This window comes from Chamaea fasciata, unplaced genomic scaffold, assembly GCF_029207755.1.
Source record: "Chamaea fasciata isolate MVZ Bird 193981 ecotype frontalis unplaced genomic scaffold, bChaFas1.0.hap1 SCAF_5, whole genome shotgun sequence".
NCBI lineage: Eukaryota > Metazoa > Chordata > Aves > Passeriformes > Sylviidae > Chamaea > Chamaea fasciata.
In genome coordinates this window covers 67911731-67928823 of record NW_027094090.1, presented here as the reverse complement: position 1 = coordinate 67928823, position 17093 = coordinate 67911731, and the positions used below count along the sequence as shown (strand labels likewise).

At 46.9% G+C, this 17093-nt stretch overlaps 1 protein-coding gene across 3 annotated transcripts in view; it reads left to right on the top strand.

Annotated features, from left to right (window-relative positions):
• Positions 1-396: 396 nt before the first annotated feature.
• MICAL3 (microtubule associated monooxygenase, calponin and LIM domain containing 3) overlaps positions 397-17093 on the top strand; it is a 168918-nt gene continuing 152221 nt past the window's right edge. For all 3 annotated transcript variants that reach the window (XM_066184300.1, XM_066184299.1, XM_066184298.1), the window contains exons 1-2: positions 397-463; positions 11901-12010. The gene's annotated coding sequence lies outside the window, so the exon portion shown is untranslated. The remainder of the gene's footprint in view (positions 464-11900; positions 12011-17093) is intronic.

The following is a 17093-nucleotide window of genomic DNA, read 5'->3' as shown; positions in this document are numbered from 1 at the left end:
CCTGAGCTCTCTTTTTCTAGGTAGGTGTTCCCAGGAGGCAGGACCATGTACCTGCTCCTCGGGGCAGCAACAGGATCACTCTGCAGTAGTTACAAAGTCGTACATCCAAGGGGTTGGCACACCGCCTTTAACAGTGGAAGAGGTTCCTGAAGGATTCCGAACTAAGCTAAGGTGAAACCACTGCACAGAAACACGTGAAAGGAAGGGCCCGGCAGGCAAAGGCAGAGGTAAATGCTTTTCAGGCTTCTGTTTCTGTCGCTCGGCGCTTGCAATTCGGGAAACAGCATTCCTTTTTGGGAACTACAAGTCCCAAAGTGCACTGTGGGAAGAACGTGCCTCGTACCAGCTAGTGCCCAGCACAAATTCCCAAATATGGATGAGGAATCAAGTTTGAAAGAGAGTCACACTGGCTGGATGCTCCTCACTGACACTCAGAAAAGGAGTGAGACGGCGCAAAAACAAGGTGAGTTTGCGTTATTCAAAGATGCTCTCCAAGGATTTCTTTGATGGGAAGCAGCCAGCAATGTCCTGTCCCTTAGAAGAGCAAGCCCAGCATCGCTCTGGTGATGTTTGCAGTAGATGTTGTGGTCACGGAGGCAGCTTTTGGAACGGGGCTGTTGTTTCAGGTGGGGGAGTGAGCAGCAGGAGCGGCTGTGCTGGGAGTCAGATCCTGTTTCCCTGCAGATGCCCCCGATGAATAAGGACCTATGGAAAGGCAGTGAGCTGAAACATTGATGCGGTTGCGTTAGAGGCTGGGAAGGGTCAGGGAGAGGCAGGAGCTGCTCTGAACAGCGGCTCTCTATGAGTTGCAGTGTGTGGTTGTGTGAGGAGGCAAGGTGGACAAGCAGCCTTGTAAGAACAATAATTATAGGTTCAATTAATTTCTCTGTAAGGCATGGTAGAATGTTTTTGTACTTCACCCCTCTTCCTAGAGGGGACAGTGTGGTGCCTTGAAGGCCAAACCTCTTGCAGCTCTCTGACCTGCAAGTAACACTCAGTAGCAGGATTGTTGAACTCCAGGCCAGGAACAATTACCTGTTTCACCAGCAATTTGCTGACGAGCGAAACGAAATCATTCTGAAACATAATCATCTTCGTGGAGACGAGAGATGCTTGAGCTCCGCTGTCGGGGACACACGTGAATCCTCGGCGGCTGACCTGGTCACAGGCAGCCCCAGCTCCTGCCTCTCTTTCTGTGCCTGGCAGTCAGGCAGAGTCCTGGTGCAGCTCAGATGCTCCGTGTGGACACTCCGCTGCTGCTGGCTGACGTCAAGTGCAGCTGGTCCAGCTGCACCCGTCATCCCAGCACCCTCCTCCTGCTATGTAGGGTCATGGAGCAGCGCAGGCACAGCGCTGCAAATGTAGGAGCTGCAGCCCAGCCCGGGAGGGGAGCCTGAGACTGTTTGGGCTGCTGAACCCGACTGTCACATGGATACTTGTTGCCAAATAAGAATGATGCTGTTTTTTCCATCTTGCCTTGAATGGGAGCAGCTTAAATTGTCTTAAAGCTGGGAGGGTTGCTCTGGTACTTGAACCAGCTAGGCGGCAGGGCAATCTGTCCTGCTACACAAGCACTGCAGGGAAGCAGCTGTGCTCCTGGATAACAGCTTCTAGCAACCAGAAAAGCTAAAGTTAAACAAGCTTGCTGTCAGTGACAGGTAGGATGAGGGAATACCACAGTGGGTTTTGTGTCCTGGGTGGAATGTCCATGCCCAGCTCGTTGCCTTTTATATAGAGTCAAGGAGGTTTCGGGTTTTTTTTTTCCCCTGCAGTCATCCTGATTTTGTACAGGAGAATAAAAATAAGTTTCAGCAGGGCCCTGTTTGTGTGTGCATCATCTATGGATTTACTGGTTCCCCTCCTCCCTCTGCTGCCAGGCAGTTCGAGGAGAGTTTAGAGTCACAGGCACCTGTGACGAGGCCTCCTGAGGTAAATCGCCTCAACTATTAATCCAGATCTGACCAGCACACGGTCACAGGGCCAGAGGGCTGGCAATCAGTCTTTTTCTGTTGTCTCTTCTGTGTCAGTAGGCTGTTAATAGCAGATTAGCAGCATTAGGGAGACTTTGAGCTAGAAATGGTGAGGCCCTATGATTTGATTTGAAGAGAAAGAAACCCTCCTACACTCGTGCAAAAACAAACAGAAGAGCTGGAAATTATACATGGCATTATAAACGAAACTGAGGAAAGCGTGGTCTCTAGGAAAGATGTGGAGCTCTCTGGCACCTTGTAGCTGACCAGCAGCACTTTAACAAAGCGATGTGGTCTGTGCAGACCTCAGGTCTCAGCGTGCAGCACCCTGCTCTTACCACCACGTGCTTTTGTTTGACTCTGGGGAGACCGTGACGTGCTGGAATCTGTAATTCGCTTGTAATTTCCATCAGCAGTAAATCCCTATTAAATATGAAGCAAGCTGGCTGCAGATCCCTTCAATTAGCCCAGATTCAGGGCTTCCCTGGCTGCTGGCAGGCAGCAGAGCCCAGGGCTGGGTGAAGGTGAACGCTCTCCTGCTGTGCTTTGAACAGATGGCCCATGGCGATGCTTTCTTATCTCACCGAGCGTTGTGGCACAGCATCAAACCTATTTTTTTGTTTGTTTGTTTGTTTCAGAAATAGAACTGGTTAGAGGAGACTCACCTGATTCTGAGCCCACCTGCTGATGTTCCTGGCCAGTGTATTTAGATGCACTCGTGTCTGATTTTGGCTGTATCCAAACCTATGTAAACAGCAGGCGTAAAGGCAGAAGGCAAAAGGCAGGAAAGATAACTACGGGGGCAGTCACAGCCAGAATCCAGCTGGGGGGTATCACATAAAACAGAGGAGCAAAGCTCTGTGTCAGCCTTCATCAGAGATGCACAAACGCTGTGTGAGGTGTGAGCACTGGAAACTGGGAAACTGGAAACGCAGGGTTGCGTTCACAACTTGTCAAAACTTGAGTTTCACTCAGATAATAACCAAACCTTTCCGAAACAAAGGGCAATTTTGAGTTGATTGAGTCCCTTTCTTCGCTTCATAATCAAACAAAATACCCGCCTTGGCGAGGCAGCTGTCAAAGAATAGCAGCAGTTACTTTGATTTAATTGTTACTGTTATAATAGTCATAATTAGTGCTGGGTGGGGCATTTCATAGCTGTGAGGTGACCAATTCGGTCAGAGGCCTAAGGCATCTCCTTTTCTTCAGCTAGTTATTATCTGTGAGAGAATACTGAAGCCTGTCATCGCTGTGGGTCAACTACACCCTCCTTGCCTAGCGCAGCTCTCTTTGCTCGTCTCTTTAGGATCACAACCCCTCTAACAGTTAATGCCTCTTCTCAAGGCCCAGCTTGCCAGAATCAACTCTCATCCATTAGTCTCCACCTTCCCTCTTTTTTTTTTTCCAAAGCGAGCCTTGTGCTCTCGTGACTGGGAGAAAGGCTTGCCAGTATGAATCCTGGAACTGTTTGTACCACGAGGTGAACAAGGTGATCTGAGAAAATGGTTCTTCTCGTTTTTAACCTAACTTCTTGACATCTCAGCACTTCTTTTCACAGTGTCTGTCCCTCGTTCTGAATGCCCGTTTACTGTGATCTGTGTTAATTGTCTCTACAAGGAGGCAGTGCATCTTCTGCATCTTGAATTGGAAATTTCAGGATATACTACAGGTGTTGACCCCTTTTCCATCTCAGTCTGCTGGTCCTGGCCCTTGTCTGGCCAGGTCTGCTTGCTGTTTGTGCATGTGAACTTGATACAGTGATTAACTGGTAATCGCTTTTTTGTGCACCTGCATGTGAGCTTTTTTTTAAAAATGTAGTCAATGAATGTGCAACACCTTTCTTTTGGGTGGATTTCTCCCCTCCTCTGGAAGATCTGTGTGCCGTTTCAGGATCTTACTGGTTTGAGAGGGGTGCTTACACTGTGTGTAGGATTTATGTCCCGAGCAGTGTATTGGCCCTCGTTTCCCTGGAAAGGGAAATGTTCTCTTTCCCTCCATACCTCTCGTACTTGCTGCTCCTTCTCATCTTTCTTGGCAATACCAGGTGCCGACAAAGGTAGGATTAGATGTCTAATTAGTTTATGTAGCCTTAGACACACGTGGTTACTTCTTGGCACGGGGGGAAGGGCAGCCCGTGAGGAATCCAGCCCTTGTCTCTCTCTCTCAGTGAGGTTTTCAGCTTTGGGAGCAGCCTGAGCCCAGGCAGACTCAAACGGCAGGCCAAAATTTTCTAGACACATTTTTGTTCCAGCTGCCTGTTCAAGGAGGAGGAGGTTGAAAACCCAGTCTGTACGACCCAATCTGAAATAATTTTCTCATTTCGTGTTAGATCCAAAAAGTTTATTTCCAAAAAATGACTCAGTGCACACAGCCTGAAAGAACTTGCATGAAACATGGCAGAAAAGCTACTAAGCTGTAATTAATATATTTTGTATCTACACCGCGGATGGGACAAGTTGTATTTGCAATATTTTTAGCTTGTCAAAGTGAACTTTAGGCTGTGGCTCTCCTGTCTCCCACTGCCACCACCCTTCAGCAGATGTAGCCAGGGGAACAGAGAGGATAATGTCATTGTCTTTCCTACCCGACAGAAGGCTTATTTGATTTGTAATTTCGGTGGTATTTATGGGGTGTGCCAATATACCTGAAGGAAAAGAAATGGATGAGGGTAAAGCAAAGGATTAAGAGTACACTGTAGCTGTGTGCACCAGCTACAAGAGCCAAGTAATGGAAATGGGATTCACGTATGAACTCTGACCAGATCTTCAAGGATGGAAACTGGGGTGGATTCTGCCAGGGATTGGGAACTGAATTTTTGCTCTCAGGGACGGACAGCAGCTGCCCTTAACGTTTCTCATGGAGTGTCTTTGTGAGTGAGAGGGCTGCGTGCCGGTGTGTCAGCCTGGCACTGAGAGAACAACCGAGTCATGAGGATGGAGGTCACTGTAAACACAGCAAGGTTAAGTGAAATAAGGCCACGAGGAGGTCATGGTGGTTTTAAAAGGGAGACGTGACTGATGATAGCTCTGGTGATTGGAAACAAAACCTTAAATAACTCCAATTTGTATTCAGGAGCGCTTGTCCATTTCAGGGCTCGACATCCGTCTTTCTGTGTCAAATCGAGCAGCAGTTCACAGCAGTTCGCATTTCCACTGCGATCTGGGCTGCTGGAACAATATGTCTATTCTGAGCTCCCCTTGCGAGGCTCTCATTCCAAAAGGTGTGCTCACAAGGAGAAATCCAACACTAGAAAGATAGTCGGGTAATTTTAGGAGCTAGAATCACTGCCTGCTGAATCCCCAAAGGAGCTGACTCTCTAAATAGTCTTAGCAGGGAAGCATGCTCTGTAAATCGTTACCAAAAGTTAGGCTGAAAGCATTAAAGCACTTTGTATAATAAGCACGTAGGTTCTGCCTCGATCTTCCAAGCCACCGTGGTTTATTTTCCTAAGCTTGCCAGGATCAAAGCAGGTTCTCTGGCGTTGCTATTCATGCGGCAATCGAAGATTCAGACTGGTCAGAAATAGGACAATCACGGGACTAAATCTCTAGAGCTGCCCGAATCATAGGGTTAAAAGAGGACTGTGAAGTACTTAACAGGCTGCCTACACAGTGCTCAGCAAGTCAGAGGTTAACAAAGGACCTTACTATTTGAAAAGATAATTGAGGCTGAAAACAAGTCAACCATCCCACAGCTAAGCCGGTGGAGATCATCAGTTTTTGTGAATAATAGCTGATGATGTTCGGGATTCAGTGAGTTAAGTGGTTAATCCTATACAGAAAGCTGCATCCATAATGCACTTTAAATAGGGGAAATCCACCCAATTTGACCCCTGGAGAATTGCTTCCCGCTGTTCCTGCTGATGGATATGTCTATAAATATCATGGAAGCCATCAGCAGATAAAATCTCCGGGAGCTGAAAAGCCTCTCCCTATTAAATGATACATTGATCTCCATGAAACAGCAGGAGCCTGGGCTAAATGAGCCACTGAAAGCAATCCCCTGCTCTCCCAGAGTCACTGTAGCCAAGAGAAGCAAGACCCAGACACTGCTTCCATCGTGATTCAGTGGGGAAAAAAAAATCAGACCCCTCACACGCCTTCTCTTCCTTCTGTCCGGTCTTCTCCACAGGGCTGCTCCTTCCATTCTGTACGGGTCACTCAGGCAGCAGTTCATCAGCCTTTTGCTGCAGTTTGTTCCAAATTTCTCCTTTGTTTACGTCCCTCAGGGAAAGCCTCCAGGCAGGGCAGTTTGGGCACAAAGCTGCCAAAGGGTGCAGGGCGCTCCAGCAGGTCGGTGTGCATTCTCCAGCACAGGTACCAAGGGCTGGCAGACAAACTTCAGCAGCCACTTCTGTTCATCCTCACCCCCTTCCGTCACTTTTGGATTTTAGCAAAAGGCTGCTCGCTATCCTGGTTTGGGTTTCTTTCTGTTTGTTTAGGGTTCGGTTGGTTTGCTTGCTTTTGTGGGGTTTGTTTGTGGGTTTTGTTGTTGGTTTTGTTTGCTTTGTTATTGGGTTTTTGTGGTTTTTTGTGGTTTTTTGGTCGGTTGGGTTTTGGTGTTTTTTTTATTATTATTATTTATAGCTCAAAATCTTAAGGTTTTAAAGCCTTTCATGTTCTAGTGTAAGGCCTGGCTTGTGATTTTCTACTCCCAGAGCACTTGGTGCTGCATACCACGGAACATGCACATACACAGAGTAGCATATGGATTTTACCCCCTCCATTTGAGCTCTCCATACTGCCTGTCTGTCTCCACACCTGTATGTGCATGCAGGTCTCAGAGCGAGCTTGCTGCCTTCCTGGTGTTTGAACTAGCTCCATTCTAGTTTATTTTATGTATCTTTCTTTTCTGCGCTCTCCGTTTGTTACCCTCCAAGTTTCTCTTCCTCCATTTTGTTCTCTCTTTTCTCCTCCAGTGCTGACTTACTGCAAATTCCCTCATTTCTCAGCACTGGGGACTGCGGCTGGCAGTTGTGCTGGGCAAACCTTTGGACATCCCTGTGGGATTTACATGGAAAACTTGTGCTGCTAGCAGTCTGCTTCCAGAGTTACGAAGGACCAAGCCAATAGAGATTAGAAGGAAGCAGGGTTTCACAGTCCCCACAAACCCAGAGCTGCACACAGTTTGAATATACAGAAGGAAACGGGATTATGAGGCCCATTCACCTTTCTGCTTAGAAAGCCCTATGCTTGTCTAGCACTGATCTAGGCAAGGAAGAAAAGAACATTACAGGGACTTTATTTCCAGACTTGTCCTTTGCTGCTTCGGTGTCTTTGAGCGTGAGAGTCTTTTCCTTCGGAGACTTTAGAAGGAGTTAAAATAACCTGGGACATAAGGGAAGGGTGATGAGATTCACCAGCTCAGCCTGTTCCGTTGGCACTCTCACGCTGAGTTCAGTGGCTCAAAGAAATGGGCTCTCGTTACCTCTGAGGAGCCAATGCACTCAGAGAAAATGATTCTGCTCCATTTTCAGCAGTATCAACAGAATCCTTTACCGAGCTCCAGAGGGTTGTATTTTTGACGTTCCTGTGGCCTGTTTTGGCTTGTCGAATGTTACTTATGAGTAAGGAGGAAAGAACTTGACTCGATGCTCAATTATAAAGCAGAATTTGTATGGCAGACAGTCAGAGGGAAACAAAACGAATGCAGTGTTTTGTGTATTTATCTCACAGGATCTGCAGAGACAATAACTGCACAGACAACTGGTGTCAGTTGCAGGGACATGTCCTGGGTTTTAAAATCTTTCCTCTTGTCTCTCGAGACTACAGCAGCTCCAGACGCCCAAATTCACCACTTGTACACCTGCTTGCAAATGGCCTGCCCAGAGTCACAGGGGAGTCGCGTGGCGGTGGGTGGGATTTCTGTCACAGGCAAACCTCTGCTCTGCCCTCGGAGGCCACACTGACCACGGCTCTGCTGGAATCTGCGCTCAGCATCAGGAGAGCCCTGCTGAGGCTTCCTAAAGGAAGGACGGAACTGCAGATCTTTCCAGGGCTTGTTTGGAAAACTGGTGCGCTGCAGGGAGGGGCTGAACCCACCTTTGTTTTCTGCTGTCACGCTGAGTGCAGGGAGCCTCCATCCTCACCACTGTGCATCCCTGGGCAGGGGAGACGTGCTGTGAGGCTGCAGTCTGGGCCGGTGAGGTACAAATGCTATTAAAGTGGACAACAGGGCGCAAAGTCTTTGCTGCGGACTCAGGTCCCATAAAAGTACCCGTGACAATGCCAGAAAAGCTACAAATTCTTGAAACAGCTCCAGGAGGATGGTGGTGCTGACTCCATGAGTTGGGCTGGAAATACCAGCCATGGTAGGTAGCACTGACCACTGCCTATGAAAGTGAATTTGGAAAAGAGTGGGAAGGGCCCAGAGGGCAACAACAGTGACATAAATAGTAGCCTAATTAACAATTCCTACCAAGGGTTTATACAGTGCTTGACTTACTTGAAGCGCTGTGCAAAACATTAGCTGATAGATGTTAATTAATCATTCAGGTAATTAAATGGAAGTGGAATGCAAATGGTTAGAGGAAGCTGGAGTGTGCAGGCTTCCTGAAACCATTAAATGATTTTGCTGTCTTTGATGGAGGAAGAATTTCTTCCTTTAGGGTTTAAATGTTCTCACAGTGTGGGTGTTATTGCAGGTTTAATAACCACCTGTTTAATTCGCCGGGATGGGAGATTACATGCAGTACAGCCAAGAGTTTCTTGTTTGTTTGAGTAACTTTGGCAGCTTTATGGGCCTAAAAAAAAGGGAGAAGTATCCCCAGCTTTGTGTTTCAGGGCACAGAATGATGGCTAGCTTCAGGAATGAGTCTTGATCCTTTGACTCCTCACGAGCAGGATGGTTTGGGAGATGGAGAGCCATTACACTGTGACCTATCGTTTTCACTTAAGCAGTGAAAGATGAATATTTGCTGTCATTTGATGTAGAGGAATCGCTGAAACGAGCGTGGCAAAACCCACTGAGAATCTCGCAAGTGATAGCTAATTTTTTAATGGATTAATTCATTCCCCTGCAGTAGCAAGATGGGATTCCTTGGCAGGGAATCAGTCAGCTTGATTCCTGGCTGTGGCATATTTAGGTTTGTGTTATCACCCACTGCCCACACTTGTGCAGCATAAACTCCCGAGGGAACTTGTGAAGAGACGGGTTTTCAGTCATCTGCCCTGAATCACTGCTTTGCTGATGAACCCCTTAAAGCTGCTGGAAAAGACCCGTTTTATGCCAGGCCAGTACAAACCAGGCACGCAGGTCTGACTTCCTAAATTAAAAGACCGATTTACTGCACTGTGTAAGTTGAGTTTTCAATTTACCTGCAAGCTGAGAACTCAGTCTCTCAGGGCAGGTACAGCACGAGCAGTTGGTGATGCAGATAAAGCCAACAACCTCCAAGAAAGAAGTGATTCTATGACTCCTAATTGCCCTGATAGCTTTGCCACCCTCCTTCCATTCTGTGTTTCCTTTTGACCTGGGATACTGTCGCTGTCAGCAGTGAAAGCTATCACAGTTCTCCTTTTTTCTCTCCTTTTTCCTCCCTCTGGTTCCCCCGGGGACAGAAGATCCTGGCAGTTAGATCTACCCCAGGCTTTTTGCCTTTTGTTTTCCTGTACTTTTCTCTTGGCACAATGCAGGAGTTTGCGGTGCTGTGCTTTCACAATCACATGCTAGAATATTTGCACAGCTGCCTGATGACAGGAAAAAAAGGGGGGAAAAGAAAACCCTCTCTTCCGTTATTTGAAAAGTTAAAACAAAACAAACCCGCAAACAAACAAACAAAAATTAACATGAGCTAATAATGTAAAATCTTCAGTTTTCCCTGCTCTTGTGTAACAGAATCCTCAATCACTTTGCCTGGCTCCCCTCCACGTGCTTCACCTTCTTTTTCTTGTACACATAAGCCCACGTTTTCATGCTTCTCTTCCAACGTCTCTGGGTTCAAACACCCTGGGACTCCACTGCCCACTTGTGTGCACTCACTTCAGCCTGTTCCTGCTGTACAGAAATAGGACCAACTCCTACAGGCTCCAATCAGGCATTCTTCAGGCAAATCTCTTGACTGAAATCAGTGGAAGTTTTGGCACAAGGACCACAAAACTAATTATGTTCCTCCCCCAAGTGTGTGTGTATATATATATATATAAGGGATGGTGATGAGAGATAAGAAAATGCTGCCTTGAAAGTCCATTAATAAATGAAAAGTAAATGTGGGGAAGAACGGTTGATAGAATTATTTATAATGCAGTTATAAAGTTGCTGAGTTGCTGAGCTTTCCAGAAACCCATCAATAACATGCGTGACCATAGCAGCAGTTAATAGGAGTATAAACAAGCAGGAGCGCGGTTCTCCATGAAAATTAGGTGTGGAAATAGTGGGGGGAAAAAAGCCTAGCAAATCCAAATCATTTAGCACGGAATATTTTCTAATGTGGTGATGACATTCCGACGGCCTTGAAAACTGGTTGTGGGTTAATTTTACCAGCAGTGCACCAGAGAATCTCGAGCAAAAACCGATCAAACGTGGGCCCATATTTTAAAAATAGAAAAACAGCACCAACACTTCCTAACAGGCCTAACTATAGATCAGAGTGAGGAAAAAAAAAATTAAATGTGGGTTTAAAATAAACCTGGAGAGTGATACTAAGAGCAAAATGAACCTGGATGTTCGAAAGAACCAATCTTGTCAAGTGTTTTTTTTTTTGGTCAGAATTACCTGATTAGTGACTGATGATACTAGAGCAAATACACTGCGTTAGATCCTTTGGTGCAATGAGTGAAAGATTCAGCTTTTCAAATCTTCAGCAGCCAAAAGAAGGGCAAGTGAACAGGCCCACGAGCACTTTTTCAGCTTTGACATCTATAATTCACGTGCAGGGACTGCATTCCCACTTCCAACAGCTCCCTTCCTACACACATAAGCACACACCCCCCCTGCCTTTCTCCTGCTCTGGGACCACACGCAGCTCTGTCCAGCTCCTGCCCTTCCCATCAGCCAGCCTCTTCTCTGGGAAGCATGAATGCCTCCTCTGAACCGAGGCCTCACTTAAAGGTGTGTTTCCACCCTGGTCCACCAAGCTTGGCTTGGGTTTTATTCAGGTTTTTTCTTGCTGTCCTCAGTCGTGAGCTCCAGACAAAGCCTCCCTTTCTGTGAGAGAACTTCAGAACCAGGAATGCGGTCTGCACATTTATGGACAAAGGAACATTCAATGTTTCTGCTCCCATTGCCTCCCAATCGTCGGGAAGAATGACTGTGCTGTGCCTTTAGCATTCCGGCTCGGTTTCTGAAGTCTGCGTCCTCCTGCGGACATACATTTAGGGATGGCCCGTTTTTTTTTTTGGTTTGTGACTGGGCCTGAAGTGTCCAGGCACAGGGATGCAGTCTCGCTGTCCTGGTCTGGATCCAGCAGACAGAATGTCATTTCCAGCCCGTTAGCCTCTGAAACATTCTGTTTGTGCAATTAGCCTTATGAGGCGACTGATGAGAAATGGGTGCTTATTAGCTGCTGTCATTTTTATACCCTCTTCCCTGAGTAATGGCACAGCAGCCCTCGTGATCCCATTAAACAGCTCTGACTGCGGGAGGAGAAAGCTGCAAATGGAAAAGACTTCTCAGTGCTGCAGGCCAAGCCCAGCCACCTCCTCTCCCCTACATTCCTCTGCTTTTTTCATGCTCCCTGGGAGCCCAGCATTATTCCCTCTCAGCATTGTCTTCTTCAGGGGACAGCTTCATTTTGAATGGCTTCATGCTTCACACCCAGAAGCACCAAGTCTTTTCCACTAAGCCAAGCATAAAAATAGCGGAGGGAAAGGGGTGGGGGAGGAGGGAGTGTCAGCAAAACAGATTTATTTGATTATATGTACCAACCAACACTTTCCTATGTGCGACCAAGTGCGCAGCTCAGTTTCTGATCTTAGCGCGTTCTCGTTTAAGGTTACTGAAGAAACGGGCATAAAATTCCCGTGATAACTCGGATTTCTTCAAGATGCCTTCACGTGTTTAGGAACCTCACACCTGCGTGGAACTGGATGCTGCTAAGTCTGGTTTGTACTAATAGCTGATTTTGAGCAAGCCACTGCACTAAGGCACCGTGCAGGGAGGGTGTCTGTGTGTGTCTGGGATGCTGTTAAATCCAGCACCTGTAATCAGAAGGCTCCAGACTCCCTTAGGCTGGGCCTAGATGGACTTCCCCACTTCACAGAGGTGTTCCGCCAAGCCTAGCGGTGTTGTCATGGCCATCACTGTGTTTGGTGATGTTCTCCAAGTCCCACATTTAAGAATCCTGTAAACATGGGATGAATGGAAGGGGGTTTTTTTTTTCTAAATAGAATTAAATTCTAATCCTCACAGTATGTTGGAGGAAAGCTGGAAAAAACTCAGTCTGAAGGCAGAGGCAAAGATAATTAAGGGGATTAGAATTTTTACTTCTTTTAACACGTGAGGTTCCCTTGCCTGCACACAGCTTTTATAATCTAGTTCAATTCTTTCTAGCCCTTCCGGCTGATGCTGCTGCTCTAAACTAGTCCCATCCCTGCTGCTGCAGAGATTACAGCGGAGCAAAAAGGTGTACTTAACCCCTCATCAGGATGGAATCTTTAACATCTGGATTTTGGCACCTGGAGGCCTGTCCCTACCTAGCAAGTTGGGATGAGCCACTGTCACTGATTGCCCGAACAACCTGGGTGGAAAGGGAGGACGGGGAAAGTCGGTTAAGAAAGCAAATGTGTGGGTTTTACTCCTGTGTGTTTGTTTTTGTCCGCACCACCTACGTGCACACAGAGCTGTGTTTGTTACTGGCGTCCTGAGAGAGGAAACCCATTACCTTAAAAGAAGCTCTTGGCTTTAAGAGAGAATAACAAGGAAAGCAACAAAGAACCGTTCGCAACGTTTTATAAAGAAGATGAGATAAATAGTCTGCCTCATAAACAAGTGGTATTATTTAACTACCCGAGGAGTTGCTTTCCAAAACAAGGCTGAATTGTTCATTGTCCGGCGAAATAACTCCTGCAGCCTGGGCTGCTTTTCTGTCTCCAGCCCAGAGTCTGTAGGTCTCCGCTGTGGTGGACTGTCCTGCCTAACGTTACTGCTAATGTTTGTGTCAACGTGACGATAAAAAAAGCAGTAGAAAACAGCGATATTAAGGCTCAGAAATCATAGCACCCAGACTTTTCAGTTGAGGGGACAGGAACAAAGGAATTCTGCCGGCCCTGAGCTTCCCCGTAGCTGCAACAGGGCCTCACAGACACACTTGTGCTCGGTCGCGTTGGCAGGGAAAACACTTGGCAGAGAAACCCCCTCTTGCTCTCTCCTCTGCTCATTCACCTGCTCGCAGAGACAAGATTGTATCGCACTGTCCCAGCGCTTCTTCAAACGCTGCTGAGCGTGTGCCCGTGTTCGGACGTTCACCAGAAACAAGGTTTCTCTCCTCCTCTTTTCACAAGCCCTGGCGTTTCCCAGGGGAAGCCAGCGGCTCTCTGGGGGTTGTGCCAGCTCTCCTCTACCACAGAAACGAGATTTAAGGTGCTGTAGGAGCTCTGTGAGCGGAGTAACCGAGGTGGGAGGGGAGGAGTACGTGGGGTGTGAGGGAAACGCCTTCTGTCCAAAACAGCCTTTTGAAAGAAACGGGTGCATTACCCAGGTCAGAGGAATCCTCGAAGGAGGAGGCGACGCATGTTCCGTGCTCCCATTGCTGCTCCCTCAGCAAGCCACAGGGGACCACTGCTCCGTTACTGTGGCAACAGTGACGACTTGGCAGCCAGACCCATCATCACACAGCCTCCTCGAGAGGAGATGCTCTGGCAGAGGCTTGCACAAGGAGATTTGCATCCGAGGTCCCGTTTCTTTTACATTTTGGCTTTACCTTGCGTGCTTAGAGAAGGAGAAGATCGTTGGTAGGGAGCCCTCCGAAGAGAAAGCCGTGGTGGAGGCAGGGCACGGGGAGTGGCAAGGGGCTCTAATTTGGGTGTCTGCGAGCTGTGAGCACCTGTCGGGGAGGAGTTGACTCATGTGAGAAGAAGGTCATTCCCGCAGCCTCGCTCCGTGAGTACCGACCCAGCCAGCCTCTCCTACCTTCTGCTGCAAATGTTATTTATTGGGGTTTTTTGTTATTGTGTTGACTAGTAAATCCCAGGGTTTCTTGTGTCTAAGGGGAGGAATTTTCTTTTGTGCTAGCTCTAGGCTTCATGCAAAATCCATGAATGCACTGCTACTGGCTTTTTTTTTTTTTTTTTTTTTTTTTTGTCCTAGGCATGAATTCCTGCAGGAGCTGCAGCCTTGCCATTACCAGCAGGTTTCTTGCAGGAAGCTCGATGAGATCTGCAGTTTGCAGTGAGCACTGCACAATCCCTACCTTAATACCAGGTTTTGTGCTCTAGCCAGCTGATATGGCCCCGTATCAGCTTTTCCATTAAATTCGTGATTCCAGCCTTTGTTGTACAAGCTGGCTTATTTGTTTTTGCCGAGATTAAGAATTTAGGCAGTAAGTAAATCAAGTGCTTGAACAGGTGCAGAAAGAGTATTTGCCCTGTGTAGGATAGAGTTACAAGCAGTTTCATTCTGATGAGACAAACAGATGCTCCAGATAAACTGCTGATAAAAGGGATTATTATGCTGGCAAAGATCCACCACGTTCCCCAGTAGTACATGGGTGTCATAGTCAAGCATACAGACAGAAGCCATGGGTGATATCAATCTAGCGTGGCTAACAATAGGCATCTATAAATGTAGCCATGTCACTGAGCAGTGTGATCATCAGTTTTGAATCATGTCCTGAAAAAATATTAACGTAACTCGGGCGTCTGTGAAAAGAATACGCTGCTTTGTAAAGAAAGTAGTGCCTTGCAAAAAAATATAAAATGATAAGGATTTATAAGGGGAATGAAATCGAAGGTTGTACACCGTAGGTCTGAAATCCTGATCAACCTAGCCAAGGAGATTTTGTTTTCTCCAGGTGAATTTGGTGCTTGTTCCGTTCCTTGTTCAGACGGCAGCACTGGGCCATCTCTAGCTGTAATCTCATTAGGACTATTAGGCTGTGATTGTTCTTGCGCTCCGTTGCTGGCATGCATTTGAGCAGACAAATGATCCTCGGGGCTCTCACAGTTGAGAGGAGATGGGGCTCCCTCGTTTCTCAGGAGGTTTGAAAATCCTACATCCTCGACTGTGGAAGGGGTCTGTTCGCAGAGCGGTGGGGAGGCAAACAGGGACAGGTCCACTCAGCGCAGGCACACAAGGGCAGCTTGTGAACACGGCTTCTGTTGGTGTGCTGGAGTCACGTGTGGGCACAATACTGGCACGGCACACTCCCCTCAGCGTGTAAATAGCATAAAGCTGTGCCTGTGTGGTGTTGGCATGGTAGGCTGGGCTACTACAGAGCAAAAACAGAAGTCGGGAATTAATTACGTGCTCCTTTCTCCACCCCCAGAACCACTCCTGTGCTCTGCTTTGTCCTGCCCGTTACAACTAACACAAGCATAGTGGCTTTTGTTCAGTTGGCTTCTTTGACCAAAGTGAAAAATATTTTGATGATATTTCTGGGGTCAGATACAAATCTTTTCATTCAATTTCATCCCGTTACTCCTCATTGCCATTCCAGGGGACACCACAAATACCTCTGGTTCCCCTTCCTCATCCCTGCATCACTCAAACGCGAGTCCATGGCTCTGTTCCTCGTGCAGCAGCGGAGTCTGAGTGCTCCTGGAGGCCCGTGGGTTTGCAGCCCCCTGTGTGACCCCTGCACATGTGGATCTCCTGCACATAAAAACCCACAGCGGCTGATGTCATTGGCGCATGAGCTTTGGGAGGCAGGCTGCTGAATGAGTGCCAGGGTACCACACAGTTCATAAATATGGAAAAGCCACGGGCCCTAGCCCAACAAGCTCAGATTCAGAAACGTTTAGCAGATGTTCTGGCTGTGGGGGAGGAAAACAGGAGATGAATAACTACAATGCTGCAAGAGCAAATACTTTGTTGATGAAGCTGCGCAAAAAATTAGAATGACGAACACACCCTTACCAGGACTTTGACCTCTCCATAAAAACAACATCGACATGTTTTATTAATAGTAGTTCCACATTCTCGAGATCAATAAAGTGACTTCATTGATTTACTTTTCCCTTTTTATTAGTACTTCTCTAAACAGTGATGAATTTGGATTGAACGTAGGTAGAGTCCTTTTTATAGCTTGTCAAAGAACTGTTCCAGTAGTTCTAATCAAGCAATAAGCTTCTCAGCCAGGACGACACGGCTAAAGGGAACCTATCCGTGGTTACGGGTTTGAGGGAAACTTCCAAATCTGTTTGAGACTTGAGGCTGCCAGTTATTTCCAGACAACACCACGAGGGAGCTGCTCTGTACACTTCCTTAAAGGACTAAAAAGCTGTTGTTTTAAAAACAAGCATAGAAAACATTATTCAGGCTTTCCCTTAATCTAAACTCCAAATAGTAAACATACCTTTTAGACCTTGATGCATCCTACGTGGAGCAAACCAATCTCAGCTTTCCAGGCAGCTCTTGTGGGGAACTTGTATTGCCCAAATTAGATGAAGAACAAATGAAGGGTCTCAATAATGACCTTGCAGGAATTGCCATTACCTTTCACCGAAGTCCATTTGAGTCCATTCCCTTCGGTCCTTCTTGGGGACTGTCTGAGTACGAGGAAATGCTGTGCTTGTGATTTTTTTTTGGTTGATGTATTCATTGTAGGCCAGCAGTCTAGTAGTATTTAATCTGGGCATGGTGTCCTTGCATATCAATATTTTCTTCCTTGACAAGCACTCGTCTTACTGCTTTGGATGATCTCACACCTCTTTACACACTAGAACGAAAGCATGAAGTGAAACCCAGCTGGGCTACTCTTCCCAGCCCTTAGCATAATGTACCATTTTGGGAGGGAGTTTTCTGCACTGGTGTAGCCTTTGGTTGGTGTTAATTCTACTTAAAACTTTACAGTGTAGTGAAGTGAAAGTTGTGTGTTTCTCATCAGCTTCTCATATGCCCACGGTCCTGAGTCATAGCAGCAAACCCAAAGCTGCAACTTTATATTTTACTGCTTGGCAAAATCTGTGAGCAGTGAAATTTTCTGCGCAAACCCAGAGCCTCTCTTTTTCTTAAAATAGTTCCAAATGC